Below are 19,476 nucleotides of genomic sequence, written 5' to 3'. Positions count from 1 at the left end.
ATATCATGTACCTCCTGTCAGTCATCTTATATTGGACAGACGAATAGACGAATAAGTGTGTATTTAGAAGAACATAAAAATGCAGTGAAAAAGGAAGAGAAAACTTCTTCTTTGGTACAACACATGAAGGCCACAGGACATAACATAGATTTCAACAAGGCTAGAACAATGGTAAAAGAGGAACATCTTAATAAGAGAATAATTAGGGAGGCTATCGAAATTGAAAAGAGGCCACACAATATGAATAGACGACATGATGCCTCTAGGTTATCAAGTATTTGGAAACCTGCACTGAGGGAAACTCGAATTTTAACATCAGAGGATGGCAGAGATCCCAACAGGCAACCAGTGGTGTTGTAATGCATACAAGACCCTTTCCTCTTTGCGGTTGATATCTAGCAATAGGGAGAGAGAGAGAACCAAGCCAGAAGATATGCTAAGATCTCAACAGGCAACCAGTGGTGCTGTGATGCCTACTAGAATTCTTACCTCTTTGCAGTTGACAGTTGGTAATAGGGAGCCAGAGAAAACTGGACCGTTAACACACATTCAGGCTGCAGCTACTATAATGAAGCATGACTCACAGCTTCTAAACTGATAATAAAGGCCTGAAGATGACAAGGTAGAGAGCTTGTCGAAACATTGCCTAACCTTAAAGTGTTGGTTAGGATTTCAGCCAGAGTTTTTGAAAGACCTTAACAAGGTTTTTGTTTGGGAATTTAGAGGATTCTAAGCTGTGATCTTAGCCAGGATTTTAAACATTTTAACTAACAAACTTATAATGACGCACCTCAGAAAACACACACACACACATATATATATATGTATATGTATATTCACATACACACACACACATACACACACACACACACACACACATATATACACATTAGAGATCTTTGTGGCTATACACATACATACATATATACACATTTCTATGTACATACACACACTTCTAAGTATTCTTAATTTGTAGCACTTTTGCATAACTACCTAACATTTTTGCATTTTACATTTTACATACACACCCAGAGAGAATTCACTGATATTTACACATCCACATCCATGTTTATATATTAGTTCCCTGATCCTTTAAAAACAACTGATGCCAAGATTACAATCTATTACTGATAAATAATAAAAAAATAAGTGTAAAATAAGCCAGACCCATCATTTACCATTAAGATGCTGGATAAGGATGCCAACTAAGCTTGTTAACTGAAGTGACAGTAAAACCAGGAGTGATCTGATGAGAAATTAACTAGAATTCCATATTGATTTGTCCAGAATTTACCACACAAATATAATAGTTTTTCTTGCAAAGCAATTTTGAAACTTTGTTGGCATTGGTGATACCGTTAGGGAGAATGTGACAATTCCCTGAAAGGGCAGCTAATAGGGAAAATAATAAAACTGTCCATCTGTTGCTTCTGAACTTTTTTCTCTTTTCTTTTCTTAGAGGCTAAAGCTGTGCATGAAATATTGCCTAAGTTAGCTGTCCTCAGGGAGAACTATACATATTATTCATTTTGAAATAAGAGTCAATTGTTAGCCTTGTTGAATTTTGAAAACAGAATAGAAAAAGATTCTTAGGGAGCAAATCATTTTGAGTCTAAAAGTAATGGCCACAACCCAGGCCCATATTTTGCAGAACATGACATGGGAAACTACTTGTGTACTTGTCAGGGAGACTTGCTTAATGGGATCAATGACTAGAAGCAATTAAATTCAGGAAATCAGCTGCATGTAAATATTATTATTATTATTATTATTATTATTATTATTATTATTATTATTATTATTATTATTATTATTATTTGGATTTATATGCCACCCTCTCTCCAAAGGACTCAGGGTGGCTCACATCAAATGAAACAATCCCAATAAATACAAATTAAAACATTCTAAAACAGACTAAAAACCAATTTAAAACAGTAGACCCCATCAGTCCTGGCTAGGGCATTTAAACAGCCAGGTCTTAAGCTCACGGTGGAAGATATGAAGGTTGGGGGCTAACTGAAGACCCACGGGAAGTTGATTCCAAAGGGTGCGCGCAGCCACAGAGAAAGCTCTACTCCTGGGGGTCGCCAGCCGACATTGTCTAGCCGACGGCACCCTGAGTAGGCCCTCTCTGTGGGAACGCACTGGGCAATGGGAAGTCGATGCTGGTTGCAGGTGGTCCAACAGATATCCTGGGCCTAAGCCATGAAGGGCTTTATAAGTTAACACCAGCACCTTGAATCTCACCCGGAGGGCAACTGGCAACCAATGCAAGTCGCACAGGAGAGGTGTAACATGGGAGTATCGGGATCCTCCCATTACAACCTGTGCGGCCGCATTCTGCACCAGCTGAAGCGTCTGAGTGGTCTGCAAGGGCAGCACCAGGTAGAGAGCATTACAGTAGTCAATCCGGGAGGTGACTAACGCATGAGTGACTGTGCATAGGGCATCACGGTCCAAGTATGAGCACAACTGGTGTACCAGGTGAATCTGGGCAAACACCCAAGTGAATCTGGGCAAACGCCCCCAGTCTGGTTTAGTCTGGTTTTAGCATATAACAGCCACGGCTGTTATATGCTCCTCCAAATCCAGCCGTGAATCCAGAAGGACACCCAAGTTGTGCGCCCAGTCTACAGGGGGCAACACCTCACCCCCTATAGTCAGAGATGGAACTTCTTGTTCGGTCCGTGATGCCGGTATCCACAGCCACTCGGTCTTGGTTGGGTTGAGCCGAAGCAAATATTGTCATTGTCAGATGTAAATGCCTTATTCTCTAATGTGTAAATAGTATATGAACGGGGTATCAGGGGTTAATTTATTCTTCACTTCTTAATGTATTCATAATTCACCACTCCCATATCTAGCTCCACCCATTGTATATATAAGGAGCTGTATTCACCCACTTCCTTGCTTCTATCTGTGAATATTCAGTGAATATAGAATGCCTAATGTAAATAAAAGGAGATATATTTGAACTCTTAACTCTTACTTGATTTATTGAGTCTGATCCTGAAAATATTGCAACAAGCTGGTAGCAGAGGATGGTTAATTGACTCAATAAATACTTAAAAATGTCTAAGAAAGATAGGCCCAACACCAGGGCATACAGCAAAGAAATGGAAACAGAACAAGAAATAATCAACGAATCCACAAACGCGATTTCGAGAGAATCCGAAGAATACACCACTGAAGACGAAGAAATAATAGATGAAAATGATGATCAGGAGGAAATCGAAATAGAGAATAACGAACTCAGGTCAGAGATATTAAAACTATTGAAGAGCCAGAAGAATGATGAAAGCCTCATCGCGAAACTCCAAGATATGCTGAAGAACAGCGGAGCAGCGAGAGAGAAGCACATCACTAATGAAAAATCAAAAGACCCAAAAATAGTGAGTGATATGACTGCAGAAAAAATTATTGTGAAGAAGAAAAACGGTGATCCCGCGCGAAATTTTGAATGGCAGCCATCTTGGTTTCAACAGACCTCCAGGGTGAGCGAAGCAGAGCCAATCAGAAAACTCAATTCAAAATTTCTGGCGCGAAAAACATTATCAGACAACGAAAACGAAAAAGAAGATTCAAACACCTCAGAAGAATCAGAATCAGAAAGTGAAGGTGATTCAACAAACAATCAAATAAAATCAGCAATGAAAACGCTTTTTGCTGCATTTGGGCCAAAACTAAGAATTACTAAAAAGCTAACGAAGAAGCGAACGAGCAAGCCAATGCCTCAAGACCTGCCTGCTCCCATCCTGACTACGAGAGCGCCAACGCCCGAACCCAGAGAGCCCTGCCGATACCGCCCCACGCCACAGACCAAAACAAGCACCAACGCCCTCAAAAGAAGAGGAAGAACAGCCGCCATCGTCAGGACTCCCAAGATCGAGCCAGAGACCGATTCGTCTGAGGAGGAGCAGAACGAGCGAGCCGCAACGAGGAGAACCTCTCACGACGACTCCAGGGAAGAAATGGACAACGCGCATGCGCAAGACTACGCAGACGGTCCGGGAAGACATGAATTGCTGAGAAGACTGTGCAGGCTCGTTGCGAGCATCCCCACGCCGTTTTGTAACTTTCTGCATTTACGAGACCACGGACTACCTCAGGTTGTAAGTAATGGACTTAATAATGTCGGAAATTTACCCAGTGACTTCCCAAAGCTAAGGATAGATGGCATTAATTTACAAGAATGGTATCAGCAGCTCCAGGTTGTCTTTATGAAGGAAAACTTACTGTTCTTTATCACTAGTCCCCCAAAAAGACCTTGGACTCTAAAAATAGACTGTTTACACCATAGAGCATTTTTCTTATTAATATCTAGTGTATCTCCTGCAATGTATCACAGCATTAAGCAAAATCTGACTGTTTCAGAAATTATTCAATGCATGTTCAATTTGTTTCACAGTGACAGTGTAGCTACCACCACAAGGATGTCTAAAGATTTCTTTTCATCTAGGATAAAACCAGGGGTTTCCATAAGTGAGCACTTAATATCTTTAAACAAAATAAGAGCTGAACTGCATTTAAGGGGGGAGGTGATCTCAGACCAAACAATGAAAAGTGTTATTATCAACTCACTTGATCCATCATGGGACAATTATATGTCACATTTAGACACAATCAATCTAGGATACTTATCCATAGAAAGTCTATCCAATAAATTAATAGCAGAAGACAATTCAAGAAGGAATCGTTCTAACAATCACATAGAACACAAACCATATAGGAAAGTAGCTTTCCAAGAAAAATATAATGAAACATTTAAATGTCATAACTGTAGATCCAGGGAACACAATAGAAGAGATTGCCCCAAAATTTCAAAAGAAAGACATAGGTCTGAATATAGAAACAAATACAATTATAGACAGTCTTCCATGGATAGACATAGATATAGAAGCCCACCAAATTACAAAGAGAATAGAGGGGGCAGAGATAATTCAAAGGATAGAAAATCTGGTTCACTGAATGGATTAAATAAACAAGACAACACTAACATACAGCAGAATGAGAACAATAATTGGCTTATTGATTCTGGAGCAACTAATCACACCACTAATAACAAAAATATATTGTCTTCATTTGTAGAAGATAAATTTGTAATAAAGGTAGCTAACCAAGAAAAGGTTCAAGTATTAGGTAGAGGGAATGTAACCTTGCCTGGTCTAGGAAAAATAGAGGGGGTATTGCTAATACCTGAAATACCTCATAACATACTAAGTGCCATAAAACTAAGTAGAGATTTTGATATTAACATTGTTTTTTCTAAAGGAAAAGCGACTTTGGAGAAAAATAAAATAGATATAGGCACTGTGATGATTAAAGGAGGCCTACCTTATCTAATAACAAAGGAAAAATGGTTGCACAACATTGATTCAAATATGGAAGATTGTATTGAAGTAGATGATGGAAACATTAGCAACAGTGACAACGATGAATGTAAAATATCTCATGATCACAAAGATGCACACAATGAAAAAAAACCAAAAATAGGTAAGCCAATTCATGACGAGTGTGCTCACATCTTACATAGGAAGTTAGGACATGCCAGTTTTCCTGTAGTACAAAAAATGACTGAACACGCAGAAGGTGTTAAAATAAAAAATTGTGAAAACTATTTGGAATGCTCAGTATGTAAATCTACAAAACTAAAAACTAGCCCCAGGCCAAGAAAATCTACTAGATCAACCAACAAAATTTTTGATTTAGTACACATGGACTTAGTTGGTCCACTAACTCCATCAATCACTTATAGAAAACGTTACTTCTTGACCATAGTAGACGATTATAGCCGCTATGGATTTGTTTATACATTAAAACACAAAGATGAAACCTTTCAAAAATTTAAAGAATTTTATAAACGCATAGAAACACAACACAATATCAAAATAAAACAAATCATGACAGATAGGGGATGTGAATTCATGTCTAAAGAATTCTCCCAATGGTTAAAGGACAAAGGAATGTTACATTACACATCTAGTCCATTCTCTGCGTTCCAGAACGGGATTGTAGAGAGGAAGAACTCAACATTACAAACCATGATTAGATGCACATTGGAAGATGCTGGCTTAAGCAAACAATTCTGGTCAGAAGCCCTACATTATTCCAATTACACACAGAATAGAACCTAGTCCAGCATTGTAAATAAGACACCATATGAAGTGATGTATAATAGGAAACCAAAATTGGCACACATGCACATATTTGGAGTCACTGCAGACGTACACATACCTAAGCAATTAAGAAGAAAGGGAGAAAACGTGTCCAGAAGACTCAGATTTATGGGATATGAGACAGGCACTAAAGGGTACAGATTCATTGATAATAATAACAAATTTATAGTCTCCAGAACAGCTGTGTTCCATGAACAGGCCAACTGGTCTAAAATACATCTTAATGAAATATTTCCAAGTAACAACAAAGATACAAAATCTCAAGAGAAAGGGACTATAGAAAAGCAAAATATCAACAAATATAAAAACAAAACCAAAACATGGACAAATAGCCAACACAAAATAAAGACAGACACACTAACAAAAAAGGAAGCAAGATATTTGCATGATAACAATAGTAAACCTGAAAAAACAATTAGAAACACCAGAAATCAGATGCCTAATAAATACAAGGATTATATAATGCATATGGATGGTGAGTCAACGACACCTAATACATATGAGGAAGTGTTAAAGCTTCCTCGTAAAGAAAAAGAAAAATGGGAATTAGCAATGAAAAAAGAGATGGAAAGCTTACAAGGGTTAAATGTATTTACACCTGCAGTTGCACCAAAAGATAAAACAATTATTGGTACCAGGTGGATATATAAAATTAAGAACTTAGAGGGAGGCAATACCCTATACAAAGCTAGACTAGTTGCACAAGGTTATGCACAGAAATATCCGGAGGACTATACTGACACGTATTCCCCCACAGTAAGAACTGAGAGTGTCAAAACAGCTCTAGTGGTAGCATCAGCACTCAATCTCGATGTATTCCAATATGACATACAGACTGCGTATCTACACGCAAAACTAGATAAGGAAATATATGTAAGAGCACCCCAGAGTCAATACACAAACAAGAATGAGACTTGGTTGTTAAACAAGAGTTTATACGGGTTAAAACAATCTGGTAAACGATGGTATGATTGTTTAGTAAAAGTACTTAAAACCATGGACTTCAATGCCACCACTGCTGATAACTGTTTCTTTGTCAAAAAGGGTGATGATTACATAGAATTTGTATTGATCTATGTGGATGACATTTTATACATAGGAAAACATAAAGAGAGAAGAGAAACTTTTGTAACTAAGCTAAATGAACATTTCTCATTGAAATCTTTAGGCAAAGTAAACAAATATCTTGGTGTTCAAATTAATAAGACTAAAAGAGGATTCAAACTTACTCAGAGAGATAAGATCATAGAGCTCTTAAACAAATGCAATCTAAGTGACGCCAAACCTTGTGATACTCCTATGCAGACTGACTTTCTAAGAAATGCTGATGAATCATCCCCTGAATTCAAAGATAACACATTTTATAGATCAGTCATAGGTTCACTCCTTTATATATCTAATTGGACAAGACCAGATATCGCTTTACCCCTCAATTTATTATCCAGACATGTCAGCAAGCCAACAATGTACCACTGGGAAGCTGTTAAAAGAATATTAAGATATCTGAAAAATACACTAGACTTTTGTTTAATGTTGGAACCTAACGATAATAAAGAACCAAAGCTTACATGTTACGCAGATGCGGACTGGGCTGGAGACACCTCATGTAGAAAAAGTACATCTGGTTATATATTCCTCTTAAATGACTGTCCAGTTTACTGGTACACGGGTAAACAAGAATTAGTGGCCACCTCAACGACAGAAGCAGAATATGTTTGTTTATCCAAAGCTGCAAATAACCTTGTATGGTTTAATGATTTGATTTCAGATGTTTGGAAAAAACCTGCTTTGCCTTTTGTTATGCATGAAGACAATAAAGCAGCTATTGAAATATCTAGATCTGACGCCATTGGACAAAGGTCCAGACACATAGATATAAAATTTAAACATGTGAGACAATTATCTCAGGATGGATTTATTAAAGCAGTGCATTGTGAAACTTCAGAACAATTAGCTGACATATTGACAAAACCTTTACCTTCTAAGCAGCATAAATACTTAACTTCTAAGTTGTATGTTTTGTACTGTCCTGAATCTGAATGTAATTGGTGTTGCATAACGAATCGGCATTTAGAGGGGGATTTGTCAGATGTAAATGCCTTATTCTCTAATGTGTAAATAGTATATGAACGGGGTATCAGGGGTTAATTTATTCTTCACTTCTTAATGTATTCATAATTCACCACTCCCATATCTAGCTCCACCCATTGTATATATAAGGAGCTGTATTCACCCACTTCCTTGCTTCTATCTGTGAATATTCAGTGAATATAGAATGCCTAATGTAAATAAAAGGAGATATATTTGAACTCTTAACTCTTACTTGATTTATTGAGTCTGATCCTGAAAATATTGCAACAGTCATTTTACTGAACAATTTAAATCTGAACAGTCATTTCAAGACTAGGTAATATGGGACTGTAAAATTCATTTTATGAAAATCAATTTTTTAAAAAAATCACAATTTCTACTCTATAAAAGCCTATTTCATTTTTATATTTTATTTTTTGAAAGAAAATTAACTGCTCAATAAATTGAGTTTTTTGCTGGGTTAACAAAGCTGCAGTTCTGGAATCTGCATTTCTTTGATGACACAAATTCTTTGGCCATAATTAATGCTATGTTTCACATGCAGAAATTCCATACCATATTCCCTGCCATATTCACTTAAAAAAAATCAGGTAACAGGATATGCAAAAGATGTCTGGCTGACTTGCTGTCTATTAAAGTAGATAACTGACTCAATATAAAAATACAGAGAAGCTTTCTGAATACTACTATAGGGCAATAGCTGCCATGTAGATTAGTTTGTAGGAGTCAAATGTGACTCATTCATATGGCCAACTTCTTTGCATGTTATGAGAATGAAAAAAAATTGCAAGATTTTGACAGAATAAGAAACCAACTTCATAAAGTGTTCCTAGATATAACTGAGGAAAAAGCATTGCAATTATATTTTTCCTTTACAACTTTTTTACGATATGATCTATGGAAAACTGCATTGCTTTTTAAAAATGGAGCTCCCTCCATTCATAAAGTGTGTGTTATTTCACATAATTTTATACCAAAAGCTGCCACAGCCAGCTTTTATTTTGTGGATCTAAAATTGAAAGGTGCATCCTTAATACATTCATTTGGATTAATGGGTTTTACCACAGATAATCATGCTTGAACTGAACAGAACAAAAACTTTATTTTGGTCATTTGTTAAAAAAAAATCTATGAAACAAACAAAGCAAAATTATCCTTCTACATCTATAACTGTTTGCAAACATTTTTGGGCAAAATTTATACATAATTTAGCAAAAGTTTAGAGAAATAAATGTATCTTGGTTGTTTGACAGATAATGCAAATAAAAATGATCAGAGTACCCTGGGAATTTTAAAGAAAAAAGAGGTAATGAAAAAATGGGCAAGGAATGTTCCTGCAGAACTACAATACAAAAGAACATGAGCTATGATTTCTATAGCACTTGAGTCACAGGGGCAATATCAGTTTCATATGGGATTCTCCTAAATTTCCCTTTCCAAACAGCTGTGGGAGGATATTGAATTTGGTTAGAGATAAAGCTCTCCTGAACATGGAAATTGTAATATGAAGCTGAACATGCTTGAACTGTTACACTAATTATTATGATTTATCTCGGGGCAAAAAATTATCTTTAAAAAAGGGGCGCACTTTCTTACATACTAATTTTATTTTTTGTAAAAGAAAATGGATTAGGAAAACAATCCAGATAGACTAACAAATGTGGGGGATGGACATGTTTTATACAACATACTAATTTAACTGTAATGAATAAAACATAACTGAGTGGGTTTGCATAACATACAAAATCACAACTGACATAATGTGGTTTGTTTGGTCTTTGTGTATGGCCTAAAGTTAGCTATGGTCTAGCCCTAGCACCAGTGGTGGGATTCAGCCAGTTCGAACCTATTCGGGAGAACCGGTTGTTAACTTTCTAAGCAGTTTGGAGAACCGGTTGTTGGAAGAAATCTTCTTTTGTTTTTTTTCCACTTTACAGGGCTAATCCTGTAAGGAAGGCAGGAAGGAAACATTCTGGTGTTGTTTCTAGCCTAATCTTTACTGCCCTGCTTACAAAAACTGTCTCTCTGGTTAACCCTTATTACATTGTAATAGCTAAGGTGAAGCGCCCATCGATGTGAGTGACATTGAGTTGGCCATGCCCACACAGTCACATGACCATCGAGCTACGCCTACCCAGCTGGTCATTAGGGCAGAGAACCAGTTATTAAATTATTTGAATCCCACAACTGCCTAGCACTATATCATCACTAATGAAAAGAAAAACTTAATAGTCATTATAAACTTATGAAGAAAAACTATACTATTGTAACTGGAATAAATTAAACTTGATGAAAAAAGAGTTAACCAAAGAGCCATATAATAACTACTGTATATACAAAAATGTAAAGTTCATTAAAAACTTAACTTTGTTGTTAAACCTACACAGAATAGCAACTTCGTATCACATTCTCATTTATAGAGCTCAAAGTCTTTTCATTAATAAGTAACAGTCTCACAACTTGGATCCATTCCTTAAAACCAACTAAATGTTGTTCTAGTTATGTAAAATTATCCTCTTTGCCACACCCTAACTTGATAAAGCCAAATTCTTCATGAGATAGCAAGTTGCATGTTTTAGGAATATAGGTCTACATCATATTGAGATCCATAACTATAATATTTCTTCTTAAAACTATATTAACATATAGTAATTTGAAACTACAGCAAGGCTATACTGGCAATTTTTGGAGAGCATTGGAAACTGGTCTCAAGGCTAAAGAGATTGAATGCAGTGGGGTAATTGATTATGCTTTGTTTAAGAGGAATAAAAATTAAAAGACATGGGCAGTGGCAGGATTCAATTTTTTTTTACTACCGTTTCTGTGGGCGTGGCTTGGTGGGCATGGTGTGGCTTGGTGGGCATGGCAGGAAAAGGATACTGTAAAATCTCTATTCCAACCCCACTCCAGGGGAAGGATACTGTAAAATCCCCATTCCCTCCTCACTCCAGGGGAAGGTTACTGCAAAATTCCCATTTCCTCCCGATTAGACTCGGGAGACAGAGAATAGATGGGGGTGGGGCCAGCCAGAGGTGGTATTTACCAGTTCTCCGAACTACTCAAAATTTCCGTTACCGGTTCTCCAGAACTGGCCAGAACCTGCTGAATACCACCTCTGATGTGGGGTCATTGTTGCACTCTGAGTTTGGTTGATTTCTTGCAGACATTTCATTGCAGCACTGATGATGTTACCTAGTTTGAGTAATGAAAGGTCTCAAAGAAAACAACCAACTTCGGACAACAACAAGGATACCTCATTTTTTTTTTAATTTGATTTATATGCCACCCTTCTCCGGAGACTCAGGGCGGCTTACAGTGCATTAAGCAATAGCCTTCATACTTTTGTATATTTATACAAAGTCAGCTTATTGCCCCCACAAACTGGGTCCTCAATTTACCTACCTTAGAAAGGATGGAAGGCTGAGTCAACCTTGAGCCTGGAGAGATTCGAACCAGCAGTAATTGCAGGCAGCTGTGTTAATGACAGGGTGCTCTAGACCACTGTACTATGCAAGGCTCCTCATTTAACCATGTGCTACAAATATTAGTATTAAAAGATGTTTTCATTAAATGTAAATGTGTTTTGTTGCTTTTCACTTATAGCTATAAAATTGTCACTTATATATTATTAGGTATAGAGAAGTAGTTAATTGTATATGTTAAGTTTAACACAGTAGAAGTATTTGTGTAATAAATCAACCTTGTATGCATAGTCAAAGACAAAGGATTCAGCCTGGTTTGTGATTTGTACCAGAACTTAACTGAAATTTTCTATGCTTCCTGGTTGAAATAGGAAGCACTTGCAGAAGTTAAGTACCATTCACACAATCCTGGGATGCAAAACTACAGATAATCATCACTATATGGCAGCAAAGAGTTATACTTTTTAGTATTTCCATTCTGACATGTAGTGCTCATCTATTTTTTTGCAGCCCAGGTAGAGGAAATCCTATCTCTGATTCATTCTGCAATGAATAGTCCTTCACTTCTTACTACTTTAGTGCCAATCCTTCCTCTGCCACAACTACCACTGAAAGAAGCTGTTCTTCATTTTCCCTGTTTCTCTGTTCCTGAAGATAATGAACCAAAAATCCAATGAATCCTGCAGTCACATTTATTTGATGTAGCTTTTAAAAATGCAAGCACTTAGAGAGACTTGCTTCATTTAGATTTGGGCCAGATGTTTGAGGATTAAAATGCAAGGATTAAAATGCAAAGACAGCATGTAGAGTTTTATTGACAATCTGGCACTTTATATTATTTTTTCTCAAAACTTTTAGCTGTAGTTAAGTTCGGTCCCATGATTCTTGTGTAGAGAGAGAAGTCTGTGTAAGGTGCTGGAAGATGCAGAGCTGTTCAATGGCAGCATCTTTTAATTCTTATTCCTCTGAAACAAAGCATAATCTGTTATCCCACAACTACATGCAGTTTCTACAGCCTTAAGAGAAGTTTACTTCTCCAAAACTTGCCACCTCATTATAATTTTTAATCTGAAGGGAAAAATGATTAAAGATGTGGGAAGTAATCATGTATTTAATTAAATTAATTTTAATTAAGCTGAAATTACATTAAATCAAATTTAGTTTTTGGTCTGATGTTAACTATTTCTTTGTCTCAGTCCTGCCTATTTCTTCAATGTGCCACTCAAAGCACTCTATACCTTGAAAAAAGTTATGGATCATTACACAATAACAGCAATTAGTTTTGTTCTCTGGCCACATTAAATGAGATGTTCATTGCAGGGAAGCAATTATCTCCCACATGTGATGACATTTAAATCTCTCCAAAGTGGTGGTTTTAATTTTAAAAATGAAGTGGATGCTATAGTTAATAGATCTGAGCTGCAAAAATGTGGCTGACTGTTAGACAAAGCAAAAAGAGTTTTCTATTATCTCCTTGCTGCCATCAAATAATCATCAGCCCAGATTTGATATCCCTAATCTGTAGCTTCATTGAAATGTAAGTAGCAATTTTAGCTATTTTGCGATGTCTCTGGCATGGCTAATGTTCATTTCTCAACCACCTAATCTTCAGACACCTGAAGGGTCCCCAAAGTTGCTGTTTATATAACTATCAGCATCTGTTATAACAAAACATATATCATAGCATTCACAATGAACTTCAAATCTACCGGTAATTTAATATTCAGAATCAAAATAAGACTTGTATCTATGTTTATTGATAGAGAAGAGAGATTTGGAAACAGTTTACAGTAATCTTATAACCTGACCTGTTTTTTGATATGTATTTCTGTATGTACTGTATATTTGATTAAAAATCCCCACAACATCACCACATATTGTTACAGAAGACACAACCTGGCTGGAAAACTGATCATATCATGTGAGACAGAACATCTTGAAAATGCCTTCTCAAAAATAAAGTCTATGTATCCATACTACACTTATTTTTCCCACATTTTTTTCAGAAAAGAAAATTAAGATAAAATTCTCATGGGTAGAATGATTTCTTGTACAGATGTAAAATGGCTGAAGGATGTATTTGTGAGTGTTATCTCTTTCCTGGCTTCTGAACCTTTAATTCAATCTTGAAGGAAGCCATCATAAGGAGTTCTTCAAGGGAGGAAGCTTTTTCCTCCCTTTAAGATCAGGAAGTGAGAATACTCAGGGAGGCAAAATAATAGAAAGGTAAGTAATGAAAACAACAAACAAGGCAAGCTTAAAGTATCATCAAAAGAAATGTGAAAATAGCTTGAGAAAGACATTCATTTCAATCTGCATGAAAAGAAAACTGGTAGGAAATTGGAAGATTTTCTGGCAGAATAGGCAAGAAAAAGTGTCAACAGAAACAGTATTTTTTGGAAGAGCTGTCACTTACAGCAGGGAAACAGCTAGAAGTGAGTTGAAGGGGAAGGCAATGTTTTTCTCTTTGCACATAAATTCTCTCCAGCTAGGATTGGTTTAGAAATATCCAGCTAGAGAGGGAGATTGGTCAAAATTGCTTCTTTTCATTGGTCCATGCAATAACTCATCATTTTATTCCTGATGACTACCACTAAGATGACAAAAGTAATAGATTGGGTAAGAACCAGTGCATTCAAGCTCAGTCAAGATGAGTAGGAAATTGTTTTTGTAGTTATGTAGTTACCCAACTCTTAAGCCTGTTTTACGGAGGGCTACCTCTCAAGATTCAAAGACATTTCATAGGGACATTCTAGCTATTATTGTCATTGTAGTTTGAGTGGTTTGGAAGCCTGGAAGCACCCATGATACTTATAGATAGAGGTAGCTTAGTATATATTATCCATGTTTGGACTAAATGTTGGTTAGCTACTCTAATGCATTAATATGGGAAATGTTTTTGAAAATGATTTTGAAACTTAATAGAGCTGAGCGTTAACTAGTAAAGTACCATTGGCTTCCAATGTATGCTCCCACAGAGAGGGACTCCTCAGGGTGCCGTCGGCCAGGCAATGTCGGCTGGCGACCCCCAGGGGGAGGGCCTTCTCTGTGGCAGCTCCCGCCCTCTGGAACGATTTGCCCACGGAGATAAGAAGGATATCGGATCTCCGGGTCTTTCGCCGTGCCCTGAAAACTCTTCTTTTCCAGCAAGCAGGGCTGGCGTGAACCCCGCCCCCTTTTTTAGTTTTTAATTGTTTTTAATTGTTTAGTTTTAATTTGTTAATGGGTTTTAATTCACATTGTTTTAATTCAGGCCAAAGTATATAATTCTTTTAATTAATTTTAAATTTTGTATTGTTATGTATTTTAGTTCTGGCTGTGCACCACCCTGAGTCCACTAGGAGAAGAGCGGTATATAAATTGAATAAATAAATAAAATAAATAAAATGCATTTCCCAGTCCATTTTAAAATGTTGATGTAACTTTTCAATTTTGTTTTAAACAGTGATAAGTATGTTAAGACAGTGAAAAAGTAAATCCTTTTTTAATTGGTACTAATCTTTTTAGTATGTTAATAATGATCTAATATGATTGGTACCCAGGGGCCTGGTGGCTCAGCAGACTAAAAGCATTGTGATTAACACCAGCTGTCTGCAATTACTGTTCGAATCTCACCAGGCTCAAGGTTGACTCAGCCTTCCATCCTTTCTAAGGTAGGTAAAATGAGGACCCAGTTTGTGGGGGCAATAAGCTGACTTTGTATAAATATACAAAAGTATGAAGGCTATTGCTTAATGCATTGTAAGCCTCCCTGAGTCTCTGGAGAAGGGCGGCATATAAATCAAATCAAATAAAATAAATAAATAAATAATCGAACTTCTCTGGATGGATCACAACTTTTGATTGTGTTGCAGAAAATCACTGAAAAATCACTTCCCATAAATCTAGGATTCATAACTGAATTTCAGTGATGTAATTATTGGATGCCTCCAAGGGCAGTGATAAAAAGTTCTTGTATGTCACAATCTAGAGCAGTGTCTTCTTCTATGTGTATCTTTCTATGTGTATCTCCTATATATACCTTTCTATATCACCTTAGGTTGATATATTTTGGCTGCAGCAGAAAACATTTTAGGATTCAAACCCATTGTACAATATATTTAATACTGTCATCCTAAGGGGAATGGACTTTATCTAAGCTGAAATGCTTTGTCCCTTGATTATTGTTTCTAGTTCTCATGGTGACCATTTGCCAGGCATTTAAAAGTGCAAATTTATTGGCAAGATTGTTCCTGGAACATTGTTCCTGTTTTAAAAATTCCCATAAGTTTCCGAAGGCATAACAGCTTAACTCATTCCAACAAATTTTGCTTTAGCATTCTAAATGCTCAATTACATCTAACAAAATTAGAAAAGAGAGGCAACGAATCTGAAAATGCTAATGCCTGTTGCCTCCCACAATTCTGTACTTGTTTTATGGTATACACAAGAAAATTCTCCATGTGAACCCACACACTTCCACTATTGTTTATTCAGAACTTGCGAATAATCTTTTGTTGAGTAACCTTTGTTTTTTGTTATAGGGGGTAGTTAAGGGAATATTTATACTAAGAAATTAAAAACAGAACTATACTTAGTGATTGCTGGGGTTCTGACAACTGCCTTGGCAGTTATAGACCAATAACCTGTATAACTTGACTGCTTTGATGTATTGAAAAGCAATATGGGTTCATTGAGAGATTTCCCTATGTGTAGAACAAACCCAGTTCTCTTCTGGGTAGGCGAAAAATGTAGCCAACCCATAATACTATTCATTGTTCTTCCAGTGGTTGTTGCATTTGAACTGCAGGTGACAATCTGTAGGCTATGTGCAATCATTCTGATAATGTTACAGGACTACTGGAGACCTCTTTTGCTAGATGACGTGGTTTGGGCCTTTGAAAAGTTTTGTTATGACATATATGTTTACATTCATACTGCTTAAATAAGAACTTTATAGATTTCTTGATTTTTTCCTCTGTGTTTTCATCTTATATTTATCTGAAAAGGGGATGAGGTACCTTAAAAGTATTGACATGAACAGCATTTCCAACCTTGTTTACAGAATAGTTTCTGTGGTTCCACTGGACTTTGGGTGTGGAGAACATTTGTTCCCTCTTTACAAACTGTTTTGTATAACTAATTCTCAGAAATTGTTCTCTTGTGGAACAAATATACTTAAAGTATGTATTTCTCCCTCTTTCATAGCCTTAGACTAGGTCAACAGATTTGGCAAATTTCATGATTGAAATATCTACAAAGCACTGCTTTGATCAAAATTGGACAAACTCACAATTGTTTTTAAGGTTTCAAGAAAAGCTGTCTTTATAGTTATGTGGCGTTGTTCAGTTAGTGCATATAAATTGCCATCACAGATAAATTATAGGTCAGTTTGACGTACATTATTGTCCATTGTGAAAAATCCACCAGGCTGGTGGGTGAGGGCAGTGTATCAAACCCTATAGTATATACCCCTAATAATATCTAAATTTATTAAGATATAGATGAGCAAGAAAGCAATTAATACAATAAATATACAAACTTGTGTCTCCATTGTTACAAGAGCAAAGAACCAGTTGTTTCATTGGTTCTTTGCTCTTGTAACTTAAATGTTGCTTACATGGATTTGTTTAGAGATATAGCCCAAGTAATAAATATATATTGAAAACTAGGAAGGATGTTGATTTATTTGTGCATTTACTTAAAAAAATTATATAGCCTTCCACATAATATCTGGCTGAAATAATTATTGGTATATAAGGGCAGTTTTATATCAACGTTCCTTATAAGAACGATAATGCCTGTAATGCCTATAGCTAGGCATAGGGCCTAGCTATCTTCGAGACCGCCTGCTGCTACCGACGACCTCCCACCGACCTGTGCGCTCCCACAGAGAGGGCCTCCTCGGGGTGCCATCAGCCAAACAATGTAGGCTGGTGACCCCCAGGGGGAGAGCCTTCTCTGTGGGGGCACCTACCCTCTGGAATCAGCTGCCCCCAGAGATAAGGAGAATCCAAGACCTCAGTGCCTTCCGCTGTGCCCTTAAAACCCACTTTTTCCAGCAAGCCGGGCTGGCTTAGGAAGAAATTTTTTAAATTTTTAAAATTTTCTAAATGTTTAATTGGTTTGTGGTTTTTTAAATTTTTGGGCCAAATTTATATAGATTTTAATTGTTTTTAATATTTGTATTTCATGTTTTTAATTCTGGCTGTGTACCGCCCTGAGTCCTCAGGGAGAAGGGCGGTATATAAATTGAAAATAAAATAAAATAAAAATAAAATAAATAAAAGCTAAAAAAAAAAAATCAAATTTGATTCCAAAAGGGAGCATGAGAAGGCTTTGGTTGTCTTGCTGTTCCTGGCCAGAAGAGAGCACCAATATTGGCACAAAGGGACTGCTTATCCTTCTACGTTAGTAGTAAAATACCTCTTTTTATCAGTTCCTCCATAGTAGCTTTAGTGCTACTGTTTATATGCTTCAGCTGTAGCTACTTGCATACAGACATTCTTATATATACTGAACACATGCCCTTGAGCAGCCATTATATAACAAAATGAGACAAGTGTACTATGTTCACTGGAACCCCATATATAAATTTCAATTTGGCAGCAAGCCTGCAGATACTATGCATACACTCAAATTGGAGCAATAAGTCACCCAGGGAATCTATGCAAATCAAGAAGCAACTATCGAAACAACATTAATATGTTTCCTCAAAAAATAGAGAGACAATGGGGGAAAAAGGGACCCCAAGTAAATAATTGAAATGATTAAAAATTCTGAATAAATATTATAGACTCGGAGATTTGCAGATAAATGGATGCAGTACTATTGTTATTAATGCAATGCTGACTTGCAATTACTAATTCCAAAGCATGTTCCCAAATAACATTAGTAATGGCTGCTGAAAACTTTTTTCTTTACCTGCAAGTATTTCTGTTTTAGGTATTCCATTATGACAGCTCAGTGTGTCCTCCTGCATTTTATATCAGTATTTAGGGCCTTTAGAAGAACACAGTAACCATATTTCAGTGCCTAATCTGAACAACAGGCATACAGCATCTATCCTGATAAGATTTATTTTTCAATAAAAGGGCCACTTTACTAATCTGGCGATTGCTGTTATATACCACTTCTAATCCCAATAGATACATTTCTGGACAGATGAATCCTCTTAAAATACAAAAGGGTATTAGCAAACCTAGTTCCTGGTACATTTATTGAAAGTTGCAATACTGCTCATAACTTCCTTTGGGAAATTGGTAAAGAATGATACAAATCAGATTAACCCTATGGGTAGGAAAGCAAAACAGAAATTGTATAAATACATAATAAAAAGGGAGCCATCCTTGTCAAAATAATATTACCACTCTAGTAAGTGTTCGAAGAGTCAACTGTGTACTGTATATGGTTACTATGGGTATATGTAATCTTGCAGTATTTTTCTATTTCATGTCTAGAAAAAACAATAGGAAAAGAGATAAAAGAATATGAAAGGAAAACAGGAACATTTAAAGCATCATGTATTCATAAACACATTTACTTAGAGGTAACATCCCACTTAATTTGATATCGTGGAACATGGTTTGGGACTCCTGTTTCACTCAGCTTTGAGGCTCATTATTGGATCATAAAATGTAACTCTACTCCAGGAGGCCATGTAAGAGGAAATAGTGATATGGATGGCTGAGCTCTAAGTAGTCAGTATTTCTAAACATTAGGTCCAGCTGAAATAATATAGGATAAAAAAGCTCAATTGCTACATCCTACCTGTTCAGCGGTTGAAACCTGTTAAGCAGTTTAAAAAT

General features: G+C 36.5%; 1 protein-coding gene across 1 annotated transcript in view; it reads right to left on the bottom strand.

Moving 5' to 3' along the window:
- The window catches only part of SLC9A9 (solute carrier family 9 member A9), a 260,985-nt gene that overhangs the window by 15,529 nt on the left and 225,980 nt on the right, over positions 1 to 19,476 (bottom strand). The window lies entirely within an intron of this gene.

This window comes from Pituophis catenifer, unplaced genomic scaffold, assembly GCF_029215685.1.
Source record: "Pituophis catenifer annectens isolate HBS135680 unplaced genomic scaffold, rPitCat1.0.hap2 SCAF_6, whole genome shotgun sequence".
Lineage (NCBI taxonomy): Eukaryota > Metazoa > Chordata > Lepidosauria > Squamata > Colubridae > Pituophis > Pituophis catenifer.
The sequence above is the reverse complement of the archived record's forward strand: the minus strand, read 5'-3'. Positions and strand labels throughout refer to the sequence as shown.